Raw genomic sequence first — 27,891 nt, forward strand, 5'->3', positions numbered from 1 at the left:
TGGGCATCCGTGTCATGTTCCTGACCTTAGAGGAAAAGGTCTCAGTTTTTCCTCATTGAGAGTGATATTCGCTGTGGGCTTTTCATAGATGGCTTTTATGTTATTGAGGTATATTCCCTCTATCCCTACACTGTAGAGTGTTTTAAACAAGAAAGGATGCTACATTTTGTTCAGTGCTTTTTCTGCATCAATTGAGAGGATCATATGGATCTTTTTTAAATTTTTTATTGTTATGTTAATCACCATACATTACATCATTGGTTTTTGATGTAGTGTTCCATGATTCATTGTTTGTGCATAACACCCAGTGCTCCATGCAGAACGTGCCCTCTTTAATATCCATGACCAGGCTAACCTGTCCTCCCACCCCCGCTCCCCTCTAGAACGCTCAGTTTGTTTTTCACAGTCCATCGTCTCTCATGGTTCGTCTCCCCCTCCAATTTCCCCACCTTCATCCTTCCCCTCCTGCTATCTTCTTTTTTTTTTTTCTTAACATATATTGCATTATTTGTTTCAGAGGTACGGATCTGTGATTCAACAGTCTTGCACAATTCACAGCGCTCACCATAGCTCATACCCTCCCCAATGTCTGTCACCCAGCCACCCCATCCCTCCCATCCCCCCACTCCAGCAACCCTCAGTTTGTTTCCTGAGATTAAGAATTCCTCATATCAGTGAGGTCATATGATACATGTCTTTCTCTGATTGACTTATTTCGCTCAGCATAACACCCTCCAGTTCCATCCATGTCGTTGCAAATGGCAAGATCTCATTCCTTTTGATGGCTGCATAATAATCCATTGTATATACATACCACATCTTCTTTATCCATTCATCTGTCGATGGACATCTTGGCTCTTCCCACAGTTTGGCTGTTGTGGACATTGCTGCTATAAACATCGGGGTGCACGTATGCCTTCGGATCCCTACATTTGTATCTTTGGGGTAAATACCCAGCAGTGCAATTGCTGGATCGTATGGTAGCTCTATTTTCAACTTTTTGAGGAACCTCCATACTGTCTTCCAGACTGGTTGCACGAGCTTGCATTCCCACTAACAGTGTAGGAGGGTTCCCCTTTCTCCGCATCCCCGCCAACATCTGTCCTATCCTGACTTGTTAATTTTAGCCATTCTGAGTCGTGTGAGGGTATCTCATTGAGGTTTTGATTTGGATTTCCCTGATGCTGAGCAATGTTGAGCACTTTTTCATGTGTCTGTTGGCCATTTGGATGTCTTCTTTGGAAAAATGTCTGTTCATGTCTTCTGCCCATTTCTTGACTGGATTATTTGTTCTTTGGGTGTTGAGTTTGAGAATTTCTTTATAGATTTTGGATACTAGCCCTTTATCTGATATGTCATTTGCAAATATCTTCTCCGATTCTGTCGGTTGTCTTTTGATTTTGTTGACTGTTTCTTTTGCTGTGCAAAAGCTTTTTATCTTGATGAAGTCCCAATAGTTCATTTTTGCCCTTGCTTCCCTTGCCTTTGGCGATGTTTCTAGGAAGAAGTTGCTGCGGCTGAGGTCGAAGAGGTTGCTGCCTGTGTTCTCCTTTAGGATGTTGATGGACTCCTGTCTCACATTTAGGTCTTTCAACCATTTTGAGTCTACCTTTGTGTGTGGTGTTAGGAAATGGTCCAGTTTCATTCTTCTGCATGTGGCTGTCCAATTTTCCCAACACCATTTGTTGTAGAGACTGTCTTTTTTCCATTGGACATTCTTTCCTGCTTTGTCAAAGATTAGTTGACCATAGAGTTGAGGGTCCACTTCTGGGCTCTCTATTCTGTTCCATTGATCGATGTGTCTGTTTTTGTGCCAGTACCATACTGTCTTGATGATGACAGCTTTGTAATAGAGCTGGAAGTCCGGAATTGTGATGCCGCCAGCTTTGCTTTTCTTTTTCAACATTCCTCTGGCTATGCGGGGTCTTTTCTGGTTCCATACAAATTTTAGGATTATTTGTTCCATTTCTTTGAAAAAAGTGGATGGTATTTTGATGGGGATTGCATTGAATGTGTAGATTGCTCTAGGTAGCATTGACATCTTCACAATATTTGTTCTTCCAATCCATGAGCATGGAACGTTTTTCCATTTCTTTGTGTCTTCCTCGATTTCTTTCATGAGTATTTTATAGTTTTCTGAGTACAGATGCTTTGCTTCTTTGGTTAGTTTTATTCCTAGGTATCTTATGGTTCTGGGTGCAATTGTAAATGGGATCAACTCCTTAACTTCTCTTTCTTCTGTCTTGTTGTTGGTGTACAGGAATGTCACTGATTTCTGTGCATTGATTTTATATCCTGCCACTTGACTGAATTCCTGTATGAGTTCTAGCAGTTTTGGGGTGGAGTCTTTTGGGTTTTCCACATAAAGTATCATATCATCTGCAAACAGTGAGAGTTTGACTTCTTCTTTGCCGATTCGGATCCCTTTTATCTCTTTTTGTTGTCTGATTGCTGTGGCTAGGACTTCTAATACTATGTTGAATAGCAGTGGTGATAGTGGACATCCCTGCCACGTTCCTCACGTTAGGGGGGAAAGCTCTCAGTGTTTCCCCATTGAGAATGATATTCGCTGTAGGTTTTTCATAGATGGCTTTTATGATATTGAGGTATGTACCCTCTATGCCTATACTCTGAAGAGTTTTGATCAAGAAAGGATGCTGTACTTTGTCAAATGCTTTTTCTGCATCTATTGAGAGGATCATATGATTCTTGTTCTTTCTTTTGTTAATGTATTGTATCATGTTGATTGATTTGCGGATGTTGAACCAACCTTGCAGCCCAGGGATAAATCCCACTTGATCGTGGTGAATAATCCTTTTAATGTACTGTTGGATCCTATTGGCTAGTATTTTGGGGAGAATTTTTGCATCCACGTTCATCAAGGATATTGGTCTGTAATTCTTCTTTTTGATGGAGTCTTTGTCTGGTTTTGGGATCAAGGTAATGGTGGCCTCATAAAACGAGTTTGGAAGTTTTCCTTCCATTTCTATTTTTGGAACCGTTTCAGAAGAATAGGTATTAATTCTTCTTTAAATGTTTGGTAGAATTCCCCTGGGAAGCCATCTGGCCCTGGGCTTTTGTGTTTTGGGAGATTTTTGATGACTGCTTCAATTTTCTTAGTGGTTATAGGTCTGTTCAGGTTTTCTATTTGTTCCTGGTTCAGTTTTGGTAGTTGATACATTTCTAGGAATGCATCCATTACTTCCAGGTTATCTAATTTGCTGGCATAGAGTTGCTCCTAATATGTTCTTATAATTGTTTGTATTTCTTTGGTGTTGGTTGTGATCTCTCCTCTTTCATTCATGATTTTGTTGATTTGGGTCATTTCTCTTTTCTTTTTGATAAGTCTGGCCAGGGGTTTATCAATCTTGTTAATTCTTTCAAAGAACCAGCTCCTAGTTTCGTTGACCTCTTCTACTGTTCTTTTGGTTTCCATTTCATTGATTTCTGCTCTGATCTTTATTATTTCTCTTCTCTTGCTGGGTTTAGGTTTTATTTGCTGTTCTTTCTCCAGCTCCTTTAGGTGTAGGGTTAGGTTGTATATTTGAGACCTTTCTTGTTTCTTGAGAAAGGTTTGTATTGCTATATACTTTCCTCTTAGGACTGCCTTTGCTGCATCCCAAAGATTTTGAACAATTGTGTTTTCTTTTTCATTGGTTTCTATGAATTTTTTTAATTCTTCTTTAAGTTTCTGTTTGAACCATTCATTCTTTAGTAGGATGCTCTTTAGGCTCCATGTATTTGAGTTCTTTCCGACTTACCTCTTGGGATTGAGTTCTAGTTTCAAAGCATTGTGGTCTGAAAATATGCAGGGAATGATCCCAATCTTTTGGTACCGGTTGAGACCTGATTTGTGACCTAGGATGTGATCTATTCTGAAGAATGTTCCATGGGCACTAGAGAAGAATGTGTATTTCGTTGCTTTGGTATGGAATGTTCTGAATATATCTGTGAGGTCCATTTGGTCCAGTGTGTCATTTAAAGTCTTTATTTCCTTGTTGATCTTTTGCTTAGATGATCTGTCCATTTCAGTGAGGGGGGTGTTAAAGTCCCCCAGTATTATTGTATTGTTGTCAATGTGTTTCTTTGCTTTTGTTATTAATTGACTTATATAATTGGCTGCTCCCACGTTAGGGGCATAGATATTTAAAATTGTTAGATCTTCTTGTTGGATAGACCCTTTAAGTAGGATATAGTGTCCTTCCTCATCTCTTATTACAGTCTTTGGTTTAAAATCTAATTTGTCTGATATAAGAATTGCCACCGCAGCTTTCTTTTGGTGTCCATTAGCATGGTAAATGGTTTTCCACCCCCTCACTTTCAATCTGGGGGTGTCTTTAGGTCTAAAATGAGTCTCTTGCAGACAGCATATACATGGGTCTTGTTTTTTTTATCCAATCTGATAGCCTGTGTCTTTTGATTGGGGCATTTAGCCCATTTACATTCAGGGTAACTATTGAAAGATATGAATTTAGTGCCATTGTATTGCCTGTAAGGTGACTGTTACTGTATATTGTCTGTGTTCCTTTCTGGCCTATGTTGCTTTTAGGCCCTCTCTTTGCTTAGAGGACCCCTTTCAAGATCTCTTGTAGGGCTGGTTTCGTGTTTGCAAATTTCTTTAGTTTTTGTTTGTCCTGGAAGCTTTTTATCTCTCCTTCTATTTTCAATGACAGCCTAGCTGGATATAGTATTCTTGGCTGCATATTTTTCTTAGTGCTCTGAATATATCATGCCAGTCCTTTCTGGCCTGCCAGGTCTCTGTGGATAGGTCTGTTGGCAGTCTAATGTTTCTACCATTATAGGTTACATATCTCTTCTCCTGAGCTGGTTTCAGGATTTTCTCTTTGGCTCTGAGACTCATAAGTTTTACTATTAGATGTCGGGTTGTTGACGTATTTTTATTGACTTTGAGAGGGGTTCTCTGTGCCTCCTGGATTTTGATGCCTGTTTCCTTCCCCAAATTAGGGAAGTTCTCTGGTATAATTTGCTCCAATATACCTTCTGGCCCCCTCTCTCTTTCTTTTTCTTCTGGGATCCCAATTATTCTAATGTTGTTTCATCTTATGGTATCACTTATCTTTTGAATTCTGCCAGCGTGATCCAGTAATTGTTTATCTCTCTGTCTCAGCTTCTTTATTTTCCATCATTTGGTCTTCTATATCACTAATTCCCTGTTTTGCCTCATTTATTCTAGCAGTTAGAGTCTCCATTTTTGATTGCACCTCATTAATAGCCTTTTTGATTTTGACTTGGTTAGATTTTAGTTCTTTTATTTCTCCAGAAAGGGTTTCTCTAATAGCTTCCATGCTTTTTTCAAGCGCAGCTAGTATCTTTAAAATCATGATTCTGAACTCTAGGTCCGACATCATACTAATGTCCGTATTGAGTAGGTCCCTGGCAGTCGGTACTGCCTCTTGTTCTTTTTGTTGAGGTGAGTTTTTCCATCTTGTCATTTTGTCCAGAGGAGAATAGGTGACTGAGAGAACAAAATGCTAACAGGGTAACAACATCCCCAGAAAATATACTCTAAACAAATCAGAAAAGACCCAAAGCCGGGGGAAAAGAAAGGGAAAGAAAGAAAAAAAGAAAAAGAAAAAGATAAAGATAAAAACAAACAAAAACAGAACAAAACAAAACACAAAAAACAGGATATGATCAAATATGATCAGGCTGGTGCATAGATCGGTGCCACACACTAGATTTTGGGTGTATTTTGGTCTGTTAGAAGAAGGTGCCTCCCAAAATTTTAAAGAAAGAAAAACTTATATATGTACAAAAATAAGGGTTGATATGATGAAGGGATGGAATATGACTCTAAAGATGAAAATTATAAAAAATTTTATAAAAGGAATTGATAAGAAGTTGTTTGAAAAAAGAAAGAAGAGGATTTAAAAAAAAGAGAGGAAAAAAAAAGGGAGAGAATGTGATCAGGCAGGAGACTAGAACAAAGCCATATACTAGAGATTTAGGGTATATTTTGATCTGTTAGAAGAAACTGTATCTCACAATTTTGAAGAGAGAACAACTTATATATATATGCCAAAAATAAGGGTAACTACTATGAAGGGATAGAATATGACTCTAAAAATGAAAAATAAAAATGTTTTTTAAAAAAGGGATTGATGAGATGTTGGTTGAAAAAGGGAAAAAGAAAAATTCAAAAAAATAAAAAAAGACAGTTAAAAAAAATTAACTTTGAAAGACTGAAGAATCATGGTAAAAAAGCCATGAATTCTATGTGCATTATTCCCCTAGCGCTGGAGTTCTGTCGTTCTCATTGATCGGTAAACTTGGTCTTGGCTGGCTGTTCTTGCTGATCTTCTGGGGGAGGGGCCTGTTGTCATGGTTCCCAAATGTCTTTGCCAGAGATGGAATTGCCCCACCAAGTAATCCGGGCTAAGTAATCTGCTCGGGTTTGCTCTCGGGAGCGTTTGTTCCCTGCAAGCTTTAGGTACAGCTTTGGAGGATGAGAGCGAAAATGGCGGCCTCCCAATCTCCATCCCAGAGGAGCCGAGAACTCGGGGCCCCGCTCCTCAGTGAGCCCCCAGAGAAAAGCAGACAATCACTCCCGTCTCCCCGGTCTCCGGCCGAACTCCGTGCTCACCCACTGGTTTTCTATTTCTTCCTGATTCAGTTTTGGTAGTTTATAAGTTTCCAGGAATGCATCCATTTCTTTCAGATGACCTAATTTGTTGTCATATAGTTGGTCATAGTATGTTCTGAAGATAGTTTGTATTTCCTTGGTGTTGGTCGTGATCTCTCCTCTTTCATTCATGACATTATTATTTTGGGTCCTTTCCGAACCTTTCTTTTGGATAAGTGTGGCTTCAGGTTCATCAAACTTATTAATAATTTCAAAGAACCAGCTCCTAGTTTCATCGATTGTTCTACTGTTCTTCTGGTTTCTATTTCATTGTTTTCTGCTCTAATCTCTATAATTTCTCTTCTCCTGCTTGGTTTAGGCTTTATTTGCTGTTCATTCTCCAGCTTCTTTAGGCATAAGGTTAGCTTGTGTATTGGAGACTTTTCTAGTTTTTTGAGAAAAGCTTGTATTGCTATGTACTTTCCTCTTAGGTCCACACTTGCTGTATCCAAAAGGTTTTGAACAGCTGTGTTTTCATTTTCATTCGCTTCCATGAAATTTTTTAATTCTTCTTTAATTTCCTGGTTGATGCAATCATTCTTCAGTAGGATGCTCTTTAGCCTCCGAGTGTTTGAGTTCCTTCCATATTTCGTGTTGTGATTCAGTTCCTGTTTCAAAGCATAGTGATCTGAAAATATGCAGGGAATAATCCCAATCTTTTGGTATCGGTTGAGACCTGATTTGTGCCCCGGTATGGGATCTCTTCTGGAGAATGTTCCATGTGCCCTGTAGAAGAATGTGTATTCTGTTGCTTTAGGATGGCATGCTGTGATATATCTGTGAAGTCCATCTGGTCCAGTGTGTCATGCAGAGCCCTTGTTTCCTTGTTGATCATCTGCTTAGATGATCTGTGCATTGCTGTGAGTGTGGTGTTGAAGTCCCCTACGGTTATTGTATTATTCTCATTGTGTTTCCTTCATTTGGTTATTAATTGGTTTATGTAATTGGCTGCTCAAAAGCAAGACACATCCATATGCTATCTACCAGAGACTCATTTTATACCTAAAGACACCTCCAGGTCGAAAGTGAGGGGGTAGAGATCCACTGATCATGCTAATGGACCTCAAAAGAAAGCTGGGGTAGCAATCCTCCTATCAGACAAATTAGATTTTAAACCAAAGACTGGAGTAAGCGATGAAGAAGGATGCTATATCATACTTAAAGGGTCTACCCAACAAGAAGATATAACAATTATAAATATATATGCTCCTAAATTCATAGGTGTCCAGGATGATTTGATAGTTATCTAGCTACATTCATGGGGCCAGATGAAACGAGCTCCCCTACTGTTCCACCATCTTGCCTCCCTCCCTCGATTTATTCCTTTTTTTAAAAGATTTATTTATTTTAGAGAGTGGGGGGAGAGGGGCAGAGGGAGAGAAAATCCTGAAGCAAGCAGACTCCCCGCTGAGTGCAGAGTCTGACAAGGGGCTCGATTCCAGGACCCTGAGATTATGACCTGAGCCTAAACCAAGAGTTGGCCGTTCAGCTGACTGAGCCACTCAGGTGCCCCTCCATTTGGTTGAAATGGTAAAGACATTTATTAATTCACATGAGGGGCATTTATTAATTCACATTATCCGACGAGGGGCAGAGCAGGTTATAGGCCCACAATGGCTTTGCATGGTTTTAGGGATCCAGTCTCCTTCCCCTACTTCTCCTTGTCCTAAGGCTGGTTCCCTCAACGGTTGTCAGAAGCCCTTCAGTGGTAATCTGGGCTTCAGCTCCCTGGTTTAGAACACTAAAATTTTGGTTCCTTGTAGTGTAGACTGGGGAGAGTTTAGGCTACCATAGCATTTTCCAGGTTATAGTGTAGACCAGAAAGTGAAGGCTACTATAACATTTTCTAGGTTGTAGCTGTTGTGTTTCTTTGTTCCTGGTTTTCCCACTATGACTTGCTTAAAGGGTGTGGAAGGACTGGTTCCTAATCCAGAGCCGGGGGAAATACTTAGGTAGTCCATCGTGAGTTTTCCGGAACAATCGTGGATCTCCTTTCCTATGGACACAGAACTTCCGGTCGAGCAGAGTTCTCTGACTGGCTCTCACCAGTGGGTTTGCTGAGGGAATAAGTGGTGGCAGGTTTTCTAGGTGAGGGACGAGGTGAGGTTCTGTGCTGTCTAGGGTCTTGGGGAAGGAGGTAGGCGCATGAGTAAAGAAAGGGAAGAAATGGCTGCCATGGGGACGGTGACGGGCCATGTGTGTGAGCACCAAGGCGGATGGCTGAGTCTGCCGACATTTGTAATGGAGTACCAGACGTGCCTCTGTTAGCCTTTGGAGGTAGATGAACTTTTAGGGATTCATTCTTCAAAAGAGGGAGTTCCAGTGTTCACTCTCTCCAGTGGCGAATGGAAGTGCTCATTTCCCAACATCCTCACCAACACAGTGTATTAGAAACCTTTTCATCGTGGTTAATCTGATATGTGAAAGATGGTGTCTTCAGTAATTTTATTGTATAATTTTTTTAAAGATTTTCTTTCTTTATTTGACAGAGAGAGACACAGTGAGAGATGGAACACAAGCAGGCTTCCCGAGGAGCAGGGAGCCCGAAGCGGGGCTCGAACCCAGGACCCTGGGATCATGACCTGAGCCAAAGGCAGAGGTTTAACGACTGAGCCACCCGGGTGCCCCAGTAATTTTATTTTATATTCCTCTTCTTTTGGGGGTGAAGTTGAAGATCGTTTTTATATGTTTAAGAGCCATTTATATTATCTTTTACTGTGAACTGTCTGGTCAAGTAAGGAATTACTTTCTTGACCTTAGTAAAATGATGGTAACACTGTTAGGCTCTGAAGTCCTTTCTATCAAGGCAGTGAAGGGATTTGAGATGGGAGGGTGACTTAGTCAGATTGAGAAATTGACCAAATGACCACAGTCCTTGGGCATGCAGGGAATCCTCACCCTAAAGATGGAGCCTATGGGTAGATTCTGTAAGAAATGAAAGTGTAAAGTGGTGGTTCCTGAGAATAAGGCCATGGACCTTACTTGGAGCTGAGGGTGAACCCAGGCATCAGGGAGATGGGGCCAGGCCTGGCTAAGAGGCCTGAAATCCTGTCTCCCAGGCTCCTGAGGCAGCTTTCCTAACCAGTGCTACAGAGGTGGGAACCCACCTTGGGGCCCTGGGAGCTGGACGCCCCAGGCAGGGTGTCAGCCGGCCTTCCTTCCTTCTTCCTCTGCATGGGCTGGCATCTCCAGACCGGACCCACTAGGAGAGGGCTTCCCAGGCAACATGTGGTGAGCATCTTTAAAGTTTTGTTCCAATAATCTATCTGTTGTGGACGATATTCTATGACATACATGAAAAATGATTTCCTACAAAAATAAAATGCAAGAGACACATAAAATAGAAGCTCAAGTTATTTATTAGGAGAATCAATAGATATAGAATTCCTATGTCCCATTGCAGTAAGTTTCTTTTTTTTTTTTTTTTTTTACAGATTTTATTTATTTATTTGACACAGAGAGAGAGAGACAGCGAGAGAGGGAACACAAGCAAGGGGAGTGGGAGAGGGAGAAGCAGTCTCCCCGCTGAGCAGGGAGCCCAATGCGGGACTCGATCCCAGGACCCTGGGATCATGACCTGAGCCAAAGGCAGATGCTCAACAACTGAGCCACCCAGGTGCCCCCCATTGCAGTAAGTTTCTAAATGCTACTGAGATTTTGTTCTTAAAGTAGTTATACTTTAAGCAACAGGGCTTTAGAACAGATATTATCTTCCATTTCCCCCTCTTAGAACAGATACTATTTTCCATTTTCCCCTCTTTTATTTCTCATCGCCTTCACTCCAGCTCCCCACCCCACAGCTGAACCAGTCCATTTATTCGGCAACGTTTGCTCATGCCTTCCCCTCCCGCAGACGGTCTATGAGGCCACTTTATAAACAGGGGCTCTTACCACACAGGATGGAGAGGAAGGGAACGTGGTGGCAATACGGCTTTTCTTTTTTTTTTTTTTTTTTGCTTTGACATTTATCTGCCCCATTTCCTGACCCCAGAATCTTATTTTCGTCATGATCTCACACTGTTGAGTTTTGACAGAGTCCTGAGAGGCTTACACCTAACCAAGAGAAAGTACATTTCCAAGAGGAACATTTAGATCTGATTTTTTATGTAAAACCCTTGGCTTTCTTATGTAAAATTATGAGACTTTTTTTAAAGATGGTTAATTCCACCATCAAGTAGATTGTACTTACTTGAGTTCAAACAGCTTTAAAAAAAAAACTGGGTGTTGCACGCAAATAATGAATCATGGAACGCTATTTCAAAAACTACTGAAGTACTATATGGTGATTAACATAACATAAAACAAAAAACAAGAGAATGTGAAAGTCACTCTTTCTCCCATGAAGTCCACAGATAAACCGCTGACCCCAAAGAAGAGCAGAAGAGTCCTCATTTGCTCTTCTCCTGGGGTGGGCTCTGCAGGGATGATTTCCAACCTCACTGAGCGATAGCTTGTCTCTGTCTCTCAGGATATTTTGCTCGAGTCCAAGGCGTCAGCCAGCTGCTAAAGGCATTTCTGCGGAAGACAGAATCATTATCAAATTCTAAATCTTGGGGCTGGGATAGATACCACCTTCTGGAGATTAAAGGTAAATGAAAATTCCCCTTCTTCTTTCCCGAATTGTTTCATTTGTGAAGATGCCCGCCTGGTTCAAAAATGTTAAAAATATATTCAGAAGGAATGCAGTGACTGCCTGTCTCGCGCCCCTGTCCCCAGCTGCTTGCACCTGCTGCCACCCTCAGCCACATATGTGATGTCACCAGGGCCTCGGTGAAGGATAGGTGCCTGGCTTCCCATCCTTTGCTGTTGCAACAGGGGTTATGAAAAAAATCCTTGTAGACATGTCCTCAGCACGTGTGGAAGAGCCCTGCCAGTGGAATTGTGAGACCCAGAGCCCCTGCATCTGCCATATTGACGATAAGGAAGAGGTTTCCTTTTTTATTATGTTATGTTAATCACCATTCATTACATCATTAGTTGTTTTTTGTTTTTGTTTTTAAAGATTTTATTTATTTATTTGACAGAGAGATTGACAGCGAGAGAGGGAACACAAGCAGGGGGAAGTGGGAGAGGGAGAAGCAGGCTTCCCGCTGAGCGGGGAGCCCCATGCGGGGCTCGATCCCAGGATCCTGGGATCATGACCTGAGCCGAAGGCAGACGCTTAACGACTGAGCCACCCAGGCGCCCCTCATCATTAGTTTTTGATGTAGTGTTCCGTGATTCGTTGTTTGTGCATAACACCCAGTGCTCCATGCAGAACGTGCCTTCCCCAATACCCATCACCAGGCTAACCCATCCTCCCACCTCGCTCCCCTAGAACCCTCAGTTTGTTTTTCAGAGTCCATAGTGTCTCATGGTTCATCTCCCCCTCCAATTTCCCCCCCTTCATTCTTCCCCTCCTGCTATCTTCTTCTTTTTTTTTCTTAACATATAATGTATTATTTGTTTCAGAGGTACGGATCTGTGATTCAACAGTCTTCCACAATTCACAGCGCTCACCATAGCACATACCCTCCCCAATGTCTTACCACCCAGCCACACCATCCCTCCCACCCCCCACGACTCCAGCAACCCTCAGTTTGTTTCCTGAGATGAAGAATTCTTCCTATCAGTGAGGTCATATGATACGTGTCTTTCTCTGATTGACTTATTTCGCTCAGCATAACACCCTCTAGTTCCATCCATGTCTGATAACGATGATTTTATTGTCATCATGACAGTGTCCTCGGTACGGTTTGGGGCTGTGCAAGGCTGGGTGATGGTGATATGAAACAAAGGCCTTTTGTAGCTATTCCCTGATTTGGTCCCTCACCTGCTCTGTTAGGGGGCAAGAACAGGTGTATGTAACTACGCTCATTCACAGGAAAGGCGATGGGTCTGGTTAGTGGCAGAACCAGGACAATATGGACTGCAGCTCCTGCAAGTCCGGGTTCCTTCCCTGTTCTCTACACAGGGCCTTGTGCTTGTTCAGGGGGGTCTTTGCGGTCTGTCGATTCACGGTGTGTCTGTACCTCAGGCCCCACGTCTGTGTCCCGTGTCACAAGTCATAAAGGCACAGCCACGGCGCTTACTAGGGCAGGTCCTGCTGGGAGAGGCTCTCGTGTATTTATTTCCTCAGGAATCCTCACAACCCCGTGAGGTGCTGTCACTTTCTCTACTGTGCAGACGAGGAACGCTTGGCCCGGGGAGGTTAGTGACTTCCAGCGCCTCGAGGCAGACACGTGGTGGAGCTGGGATCGGAAGCCCATTCCCCGGCTCCAGAGTGCCGGCCCTTTCCCCCCACGGTGCTCTCCTCTCACAGAAAAAGTAGTAGTACCACAAGACAGTGCTCGCCCTCACCGTGCCGGGTGCTTTGTGATATTTGCTCTTGTATCCTATTTGATCCCCTAAATGCTGGTCCCACTCCCCCCCGCCCCACATTGGTTTCCTGACCCTCCCTAATCTGTCTCAGTCTGGGTTTTGGAAAACTCTGTTAGGTCCTACTTTCCCAGCACCTCTCAGTGCGTCCCCACGTCCATCCCAGTGGCGGCTCCCCCAGTTCAGGCTCCCCATGACTTCTTCCCTGGACCTTCTTCCTGGATGGCTGTGAGATCCTCCTAACTTTTGTCCTCCATCCGTTCTCCATGCGGAGACCAAAGTCACCTAAAAATACATTTCTGACCATAGTGTTCCTAATTTAAGGTGCTAAGTACACCTTTGCTGTTTGGGGCCTAGTGTTCAGTCCATGAAGATGGTCGGTCAATGTATGAGGGAATACAGAATTAGAAAACTTACTGTGTATTCGTCCTCAGGATGAAGATCTTCTCCCAAGTAAGTATTCTGACGTCGACTTTCCAATGATAGTCACGAGAAAGCTGCACAGCACCACGGAACCTCACAAGGGTTGCTCACAAGGTCCTCGATCTTGGGACGGAACGTGGCCTCGCAATGCTCTATGAATGGATAACACACAGGATGGACGTGCCATTCACACACGTGCTTTGGTCAAACTGAACTCCCCTTTTGACCCCACTATTGGGGAAAAAAAGAAGCAAAAGCTGTGGAAAACTCCCACTTTCATATGTCTCCCAGCATAAACAGTAGGTCCAGTACAGCCAACTGCCCCAAAGACGTTGAAAGATGTGCCCCCGATAACGGGGTGCATGACAGTCACCTGCAGGAGCTCTCAACACCACCAACGGTTCCTGTTGCAACAGCCTGATGCTCTACAAATTCCGGTCTGTTCTGTCATTTCATAATGGATCATGTTTCCTGTCAAGCATTAAAGCAGTCCCAAAGAAACCTGGAGAAGGATCGGCTTCCAAATCCAAAGGGAGAAAGGCTTTTTAAAAAGCTCTTCAAAATTACACTAAAAGTCGTCCCAAGGCGTTTCCACAGTTCTTTCCTCCCAGTTCCCAATTTCTCAATGTCAAGATCTTGGGCAGTCTGGTCATAGGGGCCCGGGTCTGGAGACAGCGGCACCTCTACAGTCCCTGGATGGACGCCCGAACGTCCTGGGCGGATCCCATGGGCTCCGATGGCCCCTTCCTTATTTAGTGCCGTCAGGCACTGGGAGGTGGAGGGTCTGCAGGGCGGGGCGACCCGGAAAGCCTGAGAGCATCGCCCGCAGAGCACAGCGTCCGCTCGGCCTGGGGCTCACTGGTTAGCGGAGTTTTCACCCAGGGCAAACCCCGGGGGAGGGCAGGGGAAGGCTCCGGTCCAGTCCGCCCAGGGCGATGGTGGGTGGGGCCTGGACAGAGGGCGACGGGGACGGCCGAGCCACCCCGCTGCTCCCCAGGGGCTCGGGCAGCGGCACCGAGCCGGGCTCCAGGTCTTGCGTGGCGCAGCCCCAGGCCCGGACCCCGAGGCCTGATGTGGGGCGGCGGCGAGGGACCAGAGCGCGCGACCAGGAGAGCAGCCGGCCCTCCCGCGCCCGCGCCTGGTACGGGCTCCTGCCGACCCGGACCGACGCACTCGCCTTCCCACGGTCTGGTGGGTCAGCTGCTTCATGCAGCTGCATTGCTTCTTCCTGGCGGCGGCGGCGTCCGGCACGGCCAGGGCTGGGCAGCTCGAGGAATCGCCCGGGGGGAGGGGGGCCGACATCGCTTCATGTCCACCCGAGGCGGCAGTGGAGGCGGCTCTGGGGCCGGCGCCCCGCCCTCGCCGCCTCTCATCCAGTGGCGCGGCGGGTCGGGGCCTTGGGAGGCCAGACCCGGGACGCGGTACCCAGCCCCTCCTCCACCCATGGCGGGAACCCCGGGGCCGCCCTGTGCAGGGCCCGGAGGCCCCCTATCCGGCACCGCCACCGCCGCCGCCCGCGACCCCCTGCCGGGTCAAGCCGCACACCTCCGCGAGGCAGCGGATGCACCCAGCGCACGGAGCCGCCGGTGAACCGCCAAACCCCGGTGTGGGACGCACTGTCCCCGCAGAGCTGGCAGGGCACGGCGGGACAGAACACTCTGGAGCCTCTGGAGGCTGGAAATGCCCAAAGTCTCCTTGAGGGCCGTGCCTCTGCGCGGGTGTAGATATCTGTCAAATGCACCTGCGATCTGCTCTCCTAGGTGAATGGATGCGTGTGCCTGTGTACTAGTCACCTCGATTAAAAAGATACTGTTGTGTGGAAAGCACAAGCCGCAGGAGTTGTGTACCGAGATACCACTTAGGGGGAAAGTCCAGGGCCACATGCATTTTCTGTGGGCAGGCACCTGGGGGCAGTCAGGCAGGAGCACTCACTAGGGGCCCACCCAGGACAGCCAGGAAGCAGGGAGAGAAGGGGAAGGGGCCCACCCTGCGTGGGAAGTCGTGGGGCTGAGCGGCTGGGACCGGCACCAGTGGCCAGAGTCGGCCCTGGGAAGGCCCGAGGCCTCGGCCTTTCCTAGCAACGTGGCCTGCGCAGGGGAGGCGGGTGCCGGGCCCACGCAGGCGTTGCCTAGAAACGCCTATTGTCTTCTGATTCTTAGCCTGGCGCAAGCAGGGGTTCTGGGACACTTGGCGGGGTAGTCCGACTGCGCTGGACGCTTTTCCACAGCGGACCACGACAGTTCTATGACCCGCGGAGATGTGCTCCTGGGTTGGTGGCCTGGGCTCTGGCCTAGGCCATTCCCAGGGGGGAGTGGATGGCCGTGAGACTTCCTTGACCGGCTACAACTCGGATCTCACGATGGACTTTGCTGATGTCATATCATCTCAGACAGAAATCAACAGACTCCTCAATGAGATCAAAACACTGGAGGCTGATCTTACACTTTGGAAACATTTGTCCAAGGGACCAAATAGCTCAGACTCCAATGCCATCTGGAAACTGAAGAGCACCATCAGGGACCTAGAAGAGAGGCGCATGAGGGAGATGGAGGAACATCAACTCGGAGTTGCGATACTGCACAGTGTCCATCAAGAAAAACTGGCCAACATCATTGACAGGCACCGCAAACAACTCCTCGAGTATGAAAAACGGATAGAAGACCTGCAACATCAAGAGTCTGCCAGTCATAGGAAAGATGACTTACTTCAAGAAAGGGAAACTGAGCTTAGAAGGTTGAAGCAACAGCTTGCAGAAATGGAGCGGCTGAATGACAGTTTAAACAACGTTGGTTCCGATCTCAGAGCAGAAAACCAAAAGTTGGTTTTGGCGCTCCAGGATGTAAGACATCAGCTGGAAGAATCTATTCTCCGGAACAACGAGGATTCTCTGGAAAACAACACTGCTGTGAGGGCTTTAAAAATAGAAAAAGGACGGTTAATAGCAAAATTGGCTCGGGCGGAAAAGAAGCTGTTGGAGGAAACAAACAAGTATGAGCAAACTATCAAAGAATTGTCCCCTTTAGAGCATGTGCATTTCATTCAACACAGTCAAGAGAAAGACCTGGAAATAGTACACCTCAAAAAGAGGATCGAGCAGGTGGACGCTGACCGTAAAGAAATGAAGGAAATGCTGTCCTCTGCTCTGGAGGAGCAGAAGCAATTGACACAACTCATTAAAGAGAAAGAGATGTATATTGAAGAACTTACAGGAAGTCCAGAGCTTCAGGAGGAATTCGGCCAGTCTACCCAAACCTTCAGAAGCAGTGACATTTTCCAGCCCTCCGTGGAGGACAAAGACAGGGGTCTCTCATCCGTGACAGGCGAAAATCATCATGTGAGAGAAGAACTGGAGAGCCTAAGACAACAGAGTCGCTCTGTTCCTGCGGTCGACCCTAAAATCCTAGACGAGATCATAGAACTAGAGTGTGAGGTGTTTCAACTGCAGGAGTTAAAGGATGATCTCGAGGAGGAAATCAGAGAGCAACAGAAGATCATTCACAACCAGCAGCAGGGGAAGATAGGACTGCTTCATTCTTTACAAGAGCAGAAGCAGAAAGTGGAGCATCTCCAATACCGGCAGGAGCAGATGAATATTGAACACGCTCAGCTCCTTTCAGCGAAAGACGAGGAGATTCAGCATTTGCAGGACACGATAGAACAAATGAAAGCCCGGTTGCCTGACAAAAGCCAGCACATTCCAACAGAAGACTGTGATGATGTGGAGGTCACAACCAGTCAGCCTCTTCCTAGAGAAAACGGAAGCGAAAAGCTTGATTCACGTGAAGCCGAAACTCAAAGATCAGTCCTAGGAATCAAAGAACACGAACTGGAGATGAAGCTTCTAACTGAACAGAACATCCGACTGACGGAACAGATCGATCGGCTCTCCAAAGAGGAGATTGGTAAACTAACTCAGATTATCCAGCAGAAAGACTTGGAGATTCAGGGTCTTTCCAGCAGGATCTCTGCGGCTTCTCACAGCCAGAACGGGGACGTGGAGCGACTTCAGCGGCAATTGCAGGAGCATGCTTGGAAAAGCGAACAGGTCTTGGCTGTCTTAAATGAGAAAACGAGGGAGAACAGCAATCTGAAGACAGAGTATGACAAAATGGCAGATAGAATGGCTGCCACAGAAGCAGACCTCCGGCGGATGCAAGAGGAAAATCAAAAACTGTCCACTAGAATTGACAGTAGTAGTCAGGAGATGTTTAGAGAAACGATTCAGAATTTATCACACATTGTTCAAGAGAAAGACCTCGAAGTGGATGCGTTAAGTCAGAAATGTCAGACTTTATTGACACTCCTGCAACCATCCAGCACTGGTAATGAGGTTCGAGGCGTTAATATGGGTCAGTTCAAGCAGCTTCTACAGGAACGGGACACATTAAAACAGCGAGTGAAGATCATGGAAGAGTGGAAACAGCAGGCGATGACCACAGTCCAAAATATGAAGCGTGAGTCACCCCAGCTTCAGAGAGCTCTGGCACAACTCCAGGCGCGGGCTTTCGCCAGCAGCGAGAAAGATTCAGAGCTACAGACGACCTCTAGTGACCTGATCCAAACGTACAAAGGCAATGAAATAAAATTACAACATTTAGAGAAGGAACTGGCACAAATTCAGCTCAGCATCAGGGAGCTTTGCAATGCCAAGGATCTCCTTCTAGGGAAACTGGACATGATTTTCCTCCAGCCCTCCCCCGACTCCTCAGAGTCAGTGGACTCTCTGGAGGCCATGAAATCTGACAGAGTGAGTGAGGCTTCTCAGTTGCTCCAAGCGGAGGTAGAAGAGCTGAGAAAATCCATGCAAGAAAAAGATAGAATGATTCGAGCCCTCCAGGAAGATAAGCAGAGATGGATCGATTCAGTGGCTGCCACGTGGGAAGGAGAAGGCCAAGAACAGGAACACAGGGATTCTGACATCGAGCAGCTGAAGGAGAAACAGGCCGTTCTACAAAACTTCATTCAGGATCAGGAGCTCCGAATCCAAGTGAAAAGTGAGGACTTGCTTTCTTTACAGGAGAACTTCCATAGCCAAGTGAGTGCAAATGAACTTTTGAGGCAGACGGTCACCAATCTGAAGGAGAGAATAGCAGAGTTGGAAGTGGATATGTGTCAACTGAAAGAGGAAAATGCAAAAGTCGAGGAAAACTCTATAGAAAAGGAAGTGGGAAATGAGGCATTGCAAGAGACAGATAGGCTGCTTTCAGTGATGCGGAGAGAGGAGGAATCCCAGGGTGCTGCGATGAAAGAGAAGGCACTTGCTTTGGAGCAACTATTGCAAGAGAAAGAAGAGCACGAGACCGGGGTATTGAACCGGCTGGTCAGTGCACTTACATCAATGCAGGGAAAGACAGTTCTGGGCCAACAGGGGAGAGATGAAGTCCTGTTGGCCCTGAAACAGAAACAAACGGAAACCTGTGCCCTCCAGAAGGAGGTTCACCATTTACGTGAGAGCGAATTACGCCTAACCCAGGAGCTGGAGAGACGGCGACACCTCGCTCTAGAAGCCGAAGACGCTCATCGCCGGGAAGCTCTGGCCTCAGAAGACAAAGTGGCTCAACTCAGGAAGGAAGTGACGGTCTTGCGGGGAAAACTCGTTTTGTCTTCCACTGCCATGGCAAATGCCAGCCGAGGAGCCAGTGTGCAGGTAGAGTCGCTGCAGGAGCAGCTGCACGTGGTGACCCAGCAGAAAGAGGACACCGCGCTCCAGCTTGCTGCCTCCCAGGAAGAAGGGAAGCAGTATGGTCACATCCTAGCTGACCTCAAGTTGGAACTCGCCGAATGGATGGAAAAGGCAGACAGCCTAGAAGGAAAACTGAAGTCATTGCAGGGACGATTACATAAAACCAATGCTGACTTGGAGCTGAAGGAAGACCAACTCCAAGAATTCCAGAAACAGAATGAGGTCCAGCAGGAAATCCTGGAGGACACACAGAAGAAACTGATGAACTTAGTCAGTAAGTCCGAAGGAATGGTGGACAAAAGCCTACTAAGGAGCCTCTTCCTGGGATCTTTCCAAGCACCTGATGCTGAACGGCAGGAAGCCTTAAGGTTGATGGGAAGCATGCTGGGGATCCGAGAAGACCAGATGCGGCAGCTGTTCAATGAAGGGCCAGGTGGTGTTACCAGCTGGTTGACTCGGGGGCCTGGATCCAAAAGCGCCCCCAACACACGTGTGAAGCCAAATCACCTACCTATGGCCAAGAATTCTTTTTCAGGACTTTTCGTCCAGTTTCTAGAAGCGGAATCTCATTCAGCTTTGCCACCACCAAAGCCCTCTGCTCATGACGCGAAGCCCCCAGATTCCGGAGGAAGGGGAAAACTGGCTATGAAACAGGGCCCACCACATCTGAACGCTACCCTAGGATCCACATCCCGGAAGAAAGATGCGAAGCCCCGCACCAACTGTGTCTCTTATTACCCCACCTGGACCGGAAACGGATGGATCGGAGCACCTTCTTCTAAATGCCGTCACTGATGGTTTGCCCACGTACACACCCCAAATACTGTCACCTGCCAAGAAGGTTGGAATGGCGGCCAAAGGCCTCTCAAAGGAATAGAGGATTCTCAAGCCAGAGATGAGACAGCGCTCGAAAGACCCCAAGTCGCTCTGTGTGTTTACCTTATCCCAAAATGTCCTTTTGCAAAACGTAATATATTTGCAGTCTTGCTTTCAGCTTAATAAAAATATTCTTTTATGAGTTAACAAAAAAAGGCATCTTTTCATGACTGCAGAGGTATTCACCAAACTGAAAATGGTGGTTATTTCTTATGAGAGTAGACACTGGTGGGGTTGGGGGCTGTGGTCAATGGTACTTCCAGTATTGTTTGTAATGCTTTGATGTTTCCATAAGGAGCACCTATCTACATATACCTTTGGTAAGGAAAACATCAACTTGTTTTAATGTTCCAAACTTATCAAATACATGAGCACCCACGCCTTGTTTGAGAAACTGGGTGTATAGCATGAAAGTTTAAGATGAATACATTTTTTTAAAAAATGCAAGTTTGATTTTCCCATCTATGTCCCATTTCTCTTTCTCCTTTTTTAGTTTTGTTTTTTCCATTTCATTTTATGTTGCCTGGGAATCTACTTCATGGGTAACCTGATTTATCTCAGGCCTTTAGAAATATATGTATATTTGTCTATTTGGGCGTATAGTATTCTATCACTTGCTTTTAAAAAAAAAAATCACTCTGCCTTCGAGATCTTTACAAATGTGAATGAATTCCAATTCATTCTTTAAAAGGAAATGCAGGCATTTATGGATATACCCTAAATTACTTAACTAGCTCCTATTGATCAGTATTTAATCGGTTTTTACTTCAAATGTCCATGGTCAACTCCCTTGTTCATTTCCTCAAAAGCCACTGCAAATCTTCATTTGCAGTTCCAGGCTAATTACTCCACTATACTCTGGAAACCATCCATTCAGACTTCTTTTCTTTTTCTTCTTCTTTTTTTTTTTTTAAGATATTATTTATTTATTTGACAGCGAGAGCAGGAGAGCACAGGCAGGGCGGGTGGCAGAGGGCGAAGGAGAAGCAGGCCCCTTGCTGAGCAGGGAGCCTGATGTGGTGCTTGATTCCCGGGTCACTGAGATCATGACCTGAACCAAAGGCAGACACTAAACTGACTGACCACCCAAGCGCCTCCCATTTAGACTTCTTTAAAGATCTGATTCCATTAATTTTCCATTCTGCTGTATCTTCCGCCTGCCAAATATCTTAACTCCTTCCCTCCCTTTCTGTTGCCAGTGCTCTAGTTCACCCATTCCTGTCTCTTGCACAGACTAGTGCAGTAGACTGCCTACTGATCTTGCTGGTTCCACTCTCGGCCTCCTTTGAATCCATTCTCCATGCTGCTGTCAGGGCGAACTGAGATGAAAATCTGATGTGACTTCCTGCTGTCATTATTTGTGGGTTCCCTCATTGCTTGGAGTTCGACCTTTAAGAGACCATCCAAGCCCTTGCTTTTGCAGCCTTCCCTCCTGCTCATCATTCACATACAGGCCGCCCTTTAGCCCCAGGGAATTCTTACAAGCCCCAAATAGATTATTATCCAAATAACTTCAAGTGCATGAGCCTCATCATTGTGCCTTGACAAAGGTACAAAGCAGAAGGATTTCATTTTTCTCCTCTTCACCCATTGGTAAAGGGAGTGATTCCCACCCTAAAGTTATGGGATGTCTGGATGCTGAACAGATGAGCTCGACAGTAATTTATTACCCATGTATGCTCATGGCCCACACCATGCAGGGCCACAAGGGGGTTTTACCTGGGAGCAGAATGAAGAAGGGCTTTGGGGCGGGGGCAGACCTTGTAGTAACAGGAGAGTGACGGTGAGCCCTTCTTCCTGCAGGAGGGCATGACTGGCTTGCTGGATAATTCCACACGCTGTCAGGGAAATGGACCTTACTCCTTGGGGAGAAAGTGTGCCTGGTCCCTGGGATAAAGAAGGTCGTTTGGCCAGGAGACCTGATCTGTGGGAGCAGAGGGGGAAGGGAACTTTGAGTGAGGCCGAGGCCATTGGAGGCCCTCTGATGTTCCCTGATACCAAGACAACACTTCCTATTGAATCTTAATCTCAGGCTTTCCATCACAGTGGACTCTGATATCTAGACATCAATTTCAACCTGGGACTGAGACTTGTAAGGAGTAGGACAGGTGCTTCTCTAGGAAGTGAAATTGTCACGTGACCAAGAGGGGGAGTTGGTCTTCAAAACCAAAATGTATCAACTGTCATTGATGGTCACTCAGTTGATCCCAAGGGAATCCTGAGGTAGCCAAGGGGTAGAAGGAAAGGCTGACGTCCTCCAGCACCATGGAATCTGGCAATGGACAGTGGATAGAAGCAGCCACCCCCACCTGCAGGTTGGATATGCAGACTTTGGCTTCAGCCTGTAGCAAGAAGGCCTTGGTAACTACATTGAGCTGGTGGGGGTATCATGACCCGAGGAATAGCACACAGCAGGACATGAAGGCTCAGAGTCTGTGAGAGACTCCGTTTCCAGGAGAGCCCAGTGCATGGTCAGCAATTGCTTCTTTCATGGTCTATAACCCAGGGCCAAGGAGGGCCATTTCTTGCATTGGGAGTCCATGGACAATTCCAGGGACTCCAGGAAGCTGGAGAGGTAGTTGCTAAAGCCTTTTTCCTTAGGGCACTAACGGGTGATTTTTTTTTTTTTTAAGATTTTATTTATGTATTTGAGAGACAGTTGGAGCTGGAGGAGGAGGTCAAAGGGAGTGGGAGAAGAAGCAGGCTCCCCACTGAACAGGGAGTCCCCTGCCAGGCTGGATCTCAGGACCCTGCGATCATGACCTGAGCCAAAGGCAGACGCTTGACCAACTGAGCCAGCCAGTCGCCCCCTCACAGGTGTTTTGGACAGATCCTAGAGCCTTTTGTTGAGGGGAGCCCCACCCAGCATGGGCTCATTGACAAGTAACAGCCTAAATGGGCTTATGTAAAATTTATAAACAAGGAATATGTTGCCTCCAGAACCAAAAAAAAAATACTGACAGACTTTGAACTTCTACGTCCTTCTTTGTTTCTAAGGATTTTATTTGGTTACTTGAAAGAGCCCGAGAGTGAGAGTACAAGGGGCTGGTAGGGGCAGAGGGAGAGGGAGAAGCAGGCTTCCCAGTGAGCGGGGAGCCTGATGCGGGGCTTGTTCCCAGGACGCTGGGTTCGTGACCTGAGCCGAAGGCAGACGCTTAATGGACTGAGCCACCCAGTGGCCCCTGCACCTGTATGTCCTTAACAAGTGTGTCAAACAGATGTCCTCACGTAGGTAGTCGTAGATGTGATGTCATACCTATGTTCCTGGAGAAAGACGGGTGCAGGAAGATCCTGCCCACAAAGATGCCTGTGATAGCAGAGAGGTTTGGGTGCCCTGTGCTTAACAAGGTAAAATGTGTCCCCTTCAAAGTCAAGGCACATTTGACTGAGAGGATGTTGAAATACGCATGGAACAGAACATACTGACCAAATCTATATTAGCAAAATATTCCCCATCGTTAAATTTGTTGGGCTCCCTTGTGTTTTTTTAAAGATTTTATTTCTTTCTTTGAAAGAGAGAGACACTTAGTGCACGAGCCCAGTGGGGGGGGGAGGGGGGACGGAAGGGCCGAGTGAGAGAATCCCAAGCTGACTCCACCCTGAGCATGGAGCCTAACATGGAGCTGGATCCTATGACTCTGAGATCATGACCTGAGCAGAAAGCATAGCCCACTGACCCACCCAGGTGCCCCTAGGGGTCTCAAGGTTTTAAGGGGACCAGGATTTATTTTAATCAGGTATGATAAGTCAGGAAGATATAGAAGTAACTGTCACAATGGAAGAAGTTTTGTAGATTTACAGATCCCAAGAAAGGAGGTTCTGAGAGCCATGGAGGGCCATCTGGGGAAGCACCAGGATTGGTCAGGAGAAAGAGGGAGTGAAGGGAAAATGTGGGCAAGACCCTTTATTGTGGTTTCCATGGGAAGGGACAGGTGAGGCAGGATAAGCACGTTTAAGACTGGCTAGTTTGAATAATTTCAGTGGGCTCCAGGCCATAGTGGTGTCTGCAGTAGTCTGTCCCTGCCCTTGGGGTGATCAGGGCAGGGCATAGTGGCCCAGAGCTTCTTAAGAGGAGGTGGTTGGGGGGTAAGGGTTCTGTACTGGTTGGTTTAGATGTGAAAGGTATGCTCACAGGCAAGTTGTTGACTTTTTCTAAGAATTAAGGAAGCCTGCCAGGGACAGTCCCTCCAAAGTCAGCAAGGCCTGATGTCAAAGCATTAAATACAGAAGCTAGAAAATATGGTTATTTTACTAGGTATAACCATAATTGGAGCCCTGGTATTGAGTCCATGAAGGTTACCCAACTGGTACATCTTAGCAGACATTAAAGTTAATTCAGAACCTATGTTTTAGAGGGCCAAAAGCCAATTGACCTCCTTTTATCTTTTGCCATATAAATTATCTTAGTAATTTTGGATTTCTTTTTTTTTTTTAAGGTTTATTCCTTCATTTGAGAGAGAGACAGCAAGCAAGTGTGAAAGAGCAGGAACCAGGGGGAGCTGTAGACAGAGGCAGAGGGAGAAGCCGACTGACTCCCCTCCAAGCAGGGAGCCTCTCATGGGGCTCAATCCCAGGACCCCGGGATCACAGCTGGAGCCGAATTCAGACGCCTAACCATCCGAACCACCCAGGCGCCCCTGTAAATTTTGGATTTCCAATTGCGTCAAATTGTGAACCTATGTTGAATTAATTTGGGGGGTTCCTCTTCCTGTATCCAGTTTTCTTTCTTCCATTCCTCCTTTTCTTGGGTTTGTTTGGTCCTGGATATATGCTTGGGTTAGGGAGTGTCTTTTTACCCTGTTCATCTTTCTCCGTTTTTTCTTCCAGAGAGTCTCAAATCAGCATCATCAGGGTTGGAGCCTCTGTCGTGGCAATGGTCGTATGGTCTCAAGTCTCCTGGCATAAGTCAGGGTGTGAATTGATACCCTCACTGTGCCACAGGGTGCCACGGATGTTTCCCCCATAACCCTGAGGATGGCGATCTTGTGCCAAAGAGGTTTAGGCAGTGGAGTGGTAAGTGAAAGAGCACAGGACCCACAGCGCAGACATTGATAAAGCCAAACCATCTTCTGCTACAGCCCTACCTTCTCTCAGTGTGGACTGCTTCCCCTCCCCCCTTTTCCCACTCTACAGATTCCCTCAGGAGACTATTTCATTTCTAGCCCCATAAAGTCATGGGTTTTTGTTTCTGTCTCCAGCTATTCAGACATGGTGCACATGTCCTGGGTGTTTATGGGGAAAGGGAGCTGGGTGGGTCGGCCCCACAGATGAGTGTCCTCTTCCTGCGGGCATGCCAGTCCATCTCCCCAGCGTTGGAGTCCACAGCCAGGAAGACCATTTTGTCCATGGCCAGAGTGGGAGCCTCAAGCCCCTGGATCCAGAGATGAGTCCCTGGACGCGCTGGGAAGCAACAACACTAAGAGAAAGCAAGTGGAGGAAGGGTTTTGCACTGGGAGAGAAGTGGAGCACCAAACGGCCGACCCTCCACTTTTGTGTTTCTCATCAGCTCCTGGGCCCTGGGCTGCCATGGATGTGCGCCTCAAAACCCTGAGGGCTCCAGAGGACACACGGTAACAGGGAGAGGAGCGGCAGCTGGGGAGATGGGCAAGGCCACTCGCGTTGCCTGAACCACAGTGACTCAGGACGCAGCCAGGGAGCCATTCTTACATCTCCCTGGGGTCGTGGCCTTCTTCCTTTCCGCCCACAACACAGAGGGTCATCCCCAGGACGGTGCGTGGGGTGCGCTCTCCCCACCGGGATCTGTCTGTCTGCCCTAAGCACTGGCCCAACACCCAGTCAGTGGAACTCAAGCACACCAGTCAGCAGGTCGTGTGGTTGCCGACCTCAGCGGGGAGCCTTGGAGACCGATACAGGCCAGGTGGAGTCACACTGATGGCACCTTCCTCCTAGATACAGTCCATTCACATCTGTAGTCACCTTGTTGGCAAGGATGGGACATTAGTTTGGAAACGGATGGCAACCTCCATTTGAGCCAACAGAACCCAAGCTAACACACAAGCTGGCCCGCAATTGCCAGTTCCGTCCCAGATCGTGATTGTCACCTCTGAAGCCAGTTAGTTAGCGAAGGAGCACGTCAAGCTGACCCCGTGTCCTCAGTTAATGTGGGGCCACCCTGTTTGTTTTGTCACTTGCTTTTATTCGACTTCTCCTCAGTTCCCTGACGAGAGAGAGATTCCTGCTCTAGGCTTGTAGGGATCCCTTGACACCTGACAGATGTGACTGACAGCAGTTGGCTAGTCACATATTCTCACGGTTCAAGGGAGGAGGATACCACACACTGTGCAGGGCTGCATGGGAATTGCACTTGGGAACAGAGGGAACAAGCAGGGGCTTGGAAGGCAAGACTTTGTCCTAACAAGAAGGTGTGGCAAGTCCTGGTTCCTGTGGGAGGGTATGAGTGGCTTGCTTGAAGAATTCAGTGGGCTTCTAGGGAACTGAACGCTGCTCCCAAAAATCAACAGGCACTATGTCTGGTCCCTGTGATGAGAAGGGTTTTTGGTTAGGAGACCTTACCTGTGAGGGAGGAGGGAGAGGAGAACTTGCATTAGGCTGTTTCAGTCCCTCCTTGATTTTCCCTGGTATGAAGACAGCCCTTAATATGGAATCTTAATTTCAGGCCTTATGCCCCAAGAGGTTATGAAAATGTAATCCTTCTTAGAAGTAATAATGGAATTTCACAGTGAAACAGTGTACAGAAGAAACATGTAAAAGTTGTATTGCTGTATGCTAGCCATGAACATGTGGGCTCCACTATCAAACATACGTTCACAATTACTAGTAAAACTATACTTAGGGATAAATCTAACAGAGCATGTCCAGCACTCGCATGCTGAAAGCTATTAGCACTGATAAAGGAAATCGGAGATATAAATAAATGGAGAGATATACCATGTTTGTGAATTGGAAGACTATGCATAGTGAAGATGTTCATTCTGCCCAGATTGATAGATGGATTTAATGCAATTCCTGTCAAAACCCAGTCAGGGTTTGTTTTCTTTTGTAGATATAGACAGAATTATTCTAAAGTGTATGTGGATAGACAAAGGAATTAAGAGTAGTTTCAAACACAATTTTGAAAATAATAATAAAGTGGGAACATTCAGTCTACCCAATTTCAGAACTTATTAGATAGTTTTAATAAGGAAGATTGTGTGGTATCTGCAGAAGGACAGACACATAGATCAATAGAACAAAGAACCCAGAAATAGTCCCCACCAATATGCTCAACTGAGTTTTGAAAAGGGTGCAAAAGCAATTCAATGGGGGAAAGCTGGCCTTTCAATAGACTATAGCCATTTAAAGCTTGTGATGAACACACAGACGCCAAACTCAGAAAACAGCACCATGAGAGAAGATGGTGGTTTGACTGAGGTCCTAGCAGGTGGTGATGGGCAAGGAGGGATAGATTGTGCCCAGGGCTCTGTAGGCGGGGCCAAAAGAGTTATCGAATGAGTGCGTCCGCGGGCCGAGCGGGCGGGAAATTGTCCAATCAGCGTCTGGGCAGAAGCACCAATGAGCGGGAAGGTTGTTAGGGCAGTTGACGTGGGCGGTGTCTCTGAGCCCCGCCCCTGAGCGCAGTGGATCCGAGCCGTCCTTCCTTCTCCGAGGCTGGCTCGTCCCCCCAGCGCCTGTGGACCCGGTTTCGTTGTTGTCGGTGGGTACAGCACCCCGGAACCTCCACGGCCATGGCCACTAGTCTGAGGACGCCCTCTTTCAGCTCCTGTTCGTCCTCCTCGACAGACACAGACGACGAGGGAATGCGCGGCACTTGCGAAGATGCTTCTCTGTGCAGAGGTGCCTGCGGGGCGCGGGGTCAGGGGCCGGCGTCCCCGGGGGGCTGGGTCCCGGGTGGGAGGCGGGCCTGTGTCTCCAGAACGCGCTTGTTCGC

The 27,891-nt window shown here is 46.7% G+C and overlaps 1 protein-coding gene, 1 long non-coding RNA gene and 1 pseudogene across 17 annotated transcripts in view; 2 read left to right on the forward strand and 1 right to left on the reverse strand.

The window, feature by feature from the left end:
• Positions 1-27,891, reverse strand: part of LOC144382244 (uncharacterized) — a 129,776-nt gene that overhangs the window by 32,607 nt on the left and 69,278 nt on the right. The window lies entirely within an intron of this gene.
• LOC118550307 (uncharacterized) overlaps positions 1-27,891 on the forward strand; it is a 114,090-nt gene that overhangs the window by 21,575 nt on the left and 64,624 nt on the right. For 5 of the 16 annotated variants that reach the window (XR_013448795.1, XR_013448793.1, XR_013448792.1 and 2 more), the window contains 4 exons: positions 9,133-9,264; positions 9,703-9,874; positions 11,112-11,231; positions 25,312-27,797. The gene's annotated coding sequence lies outside the window, so the exon portion shown is untranslated. The other 11 variants (XR_013448804.1, XR_013448806.1, XR_013448797.1 and 8 more) reach the window with 10 other exon arrangements.
• Positions 14,678-20,137, forward strand: LOC118552941 (thyroid receptor-interacting protein 11 pseudogene; annotated as a pseudogene).

The sequence above is a fragment of the Halichoerus grypus genome, chromosome 6, assembly GCF_964656455.1.
Source record: "Halichoerus grypus chromosome 6, mHalGry1.hap1.1, whole genome shotgun sequence".
Taxonomy (NCBI): domain Eukaryota; kingdom Metazoa; phylum Chordata; class Mammalia; order Carnivora; family Phocidae; genus Halichoerus; species Halichoerus grypus.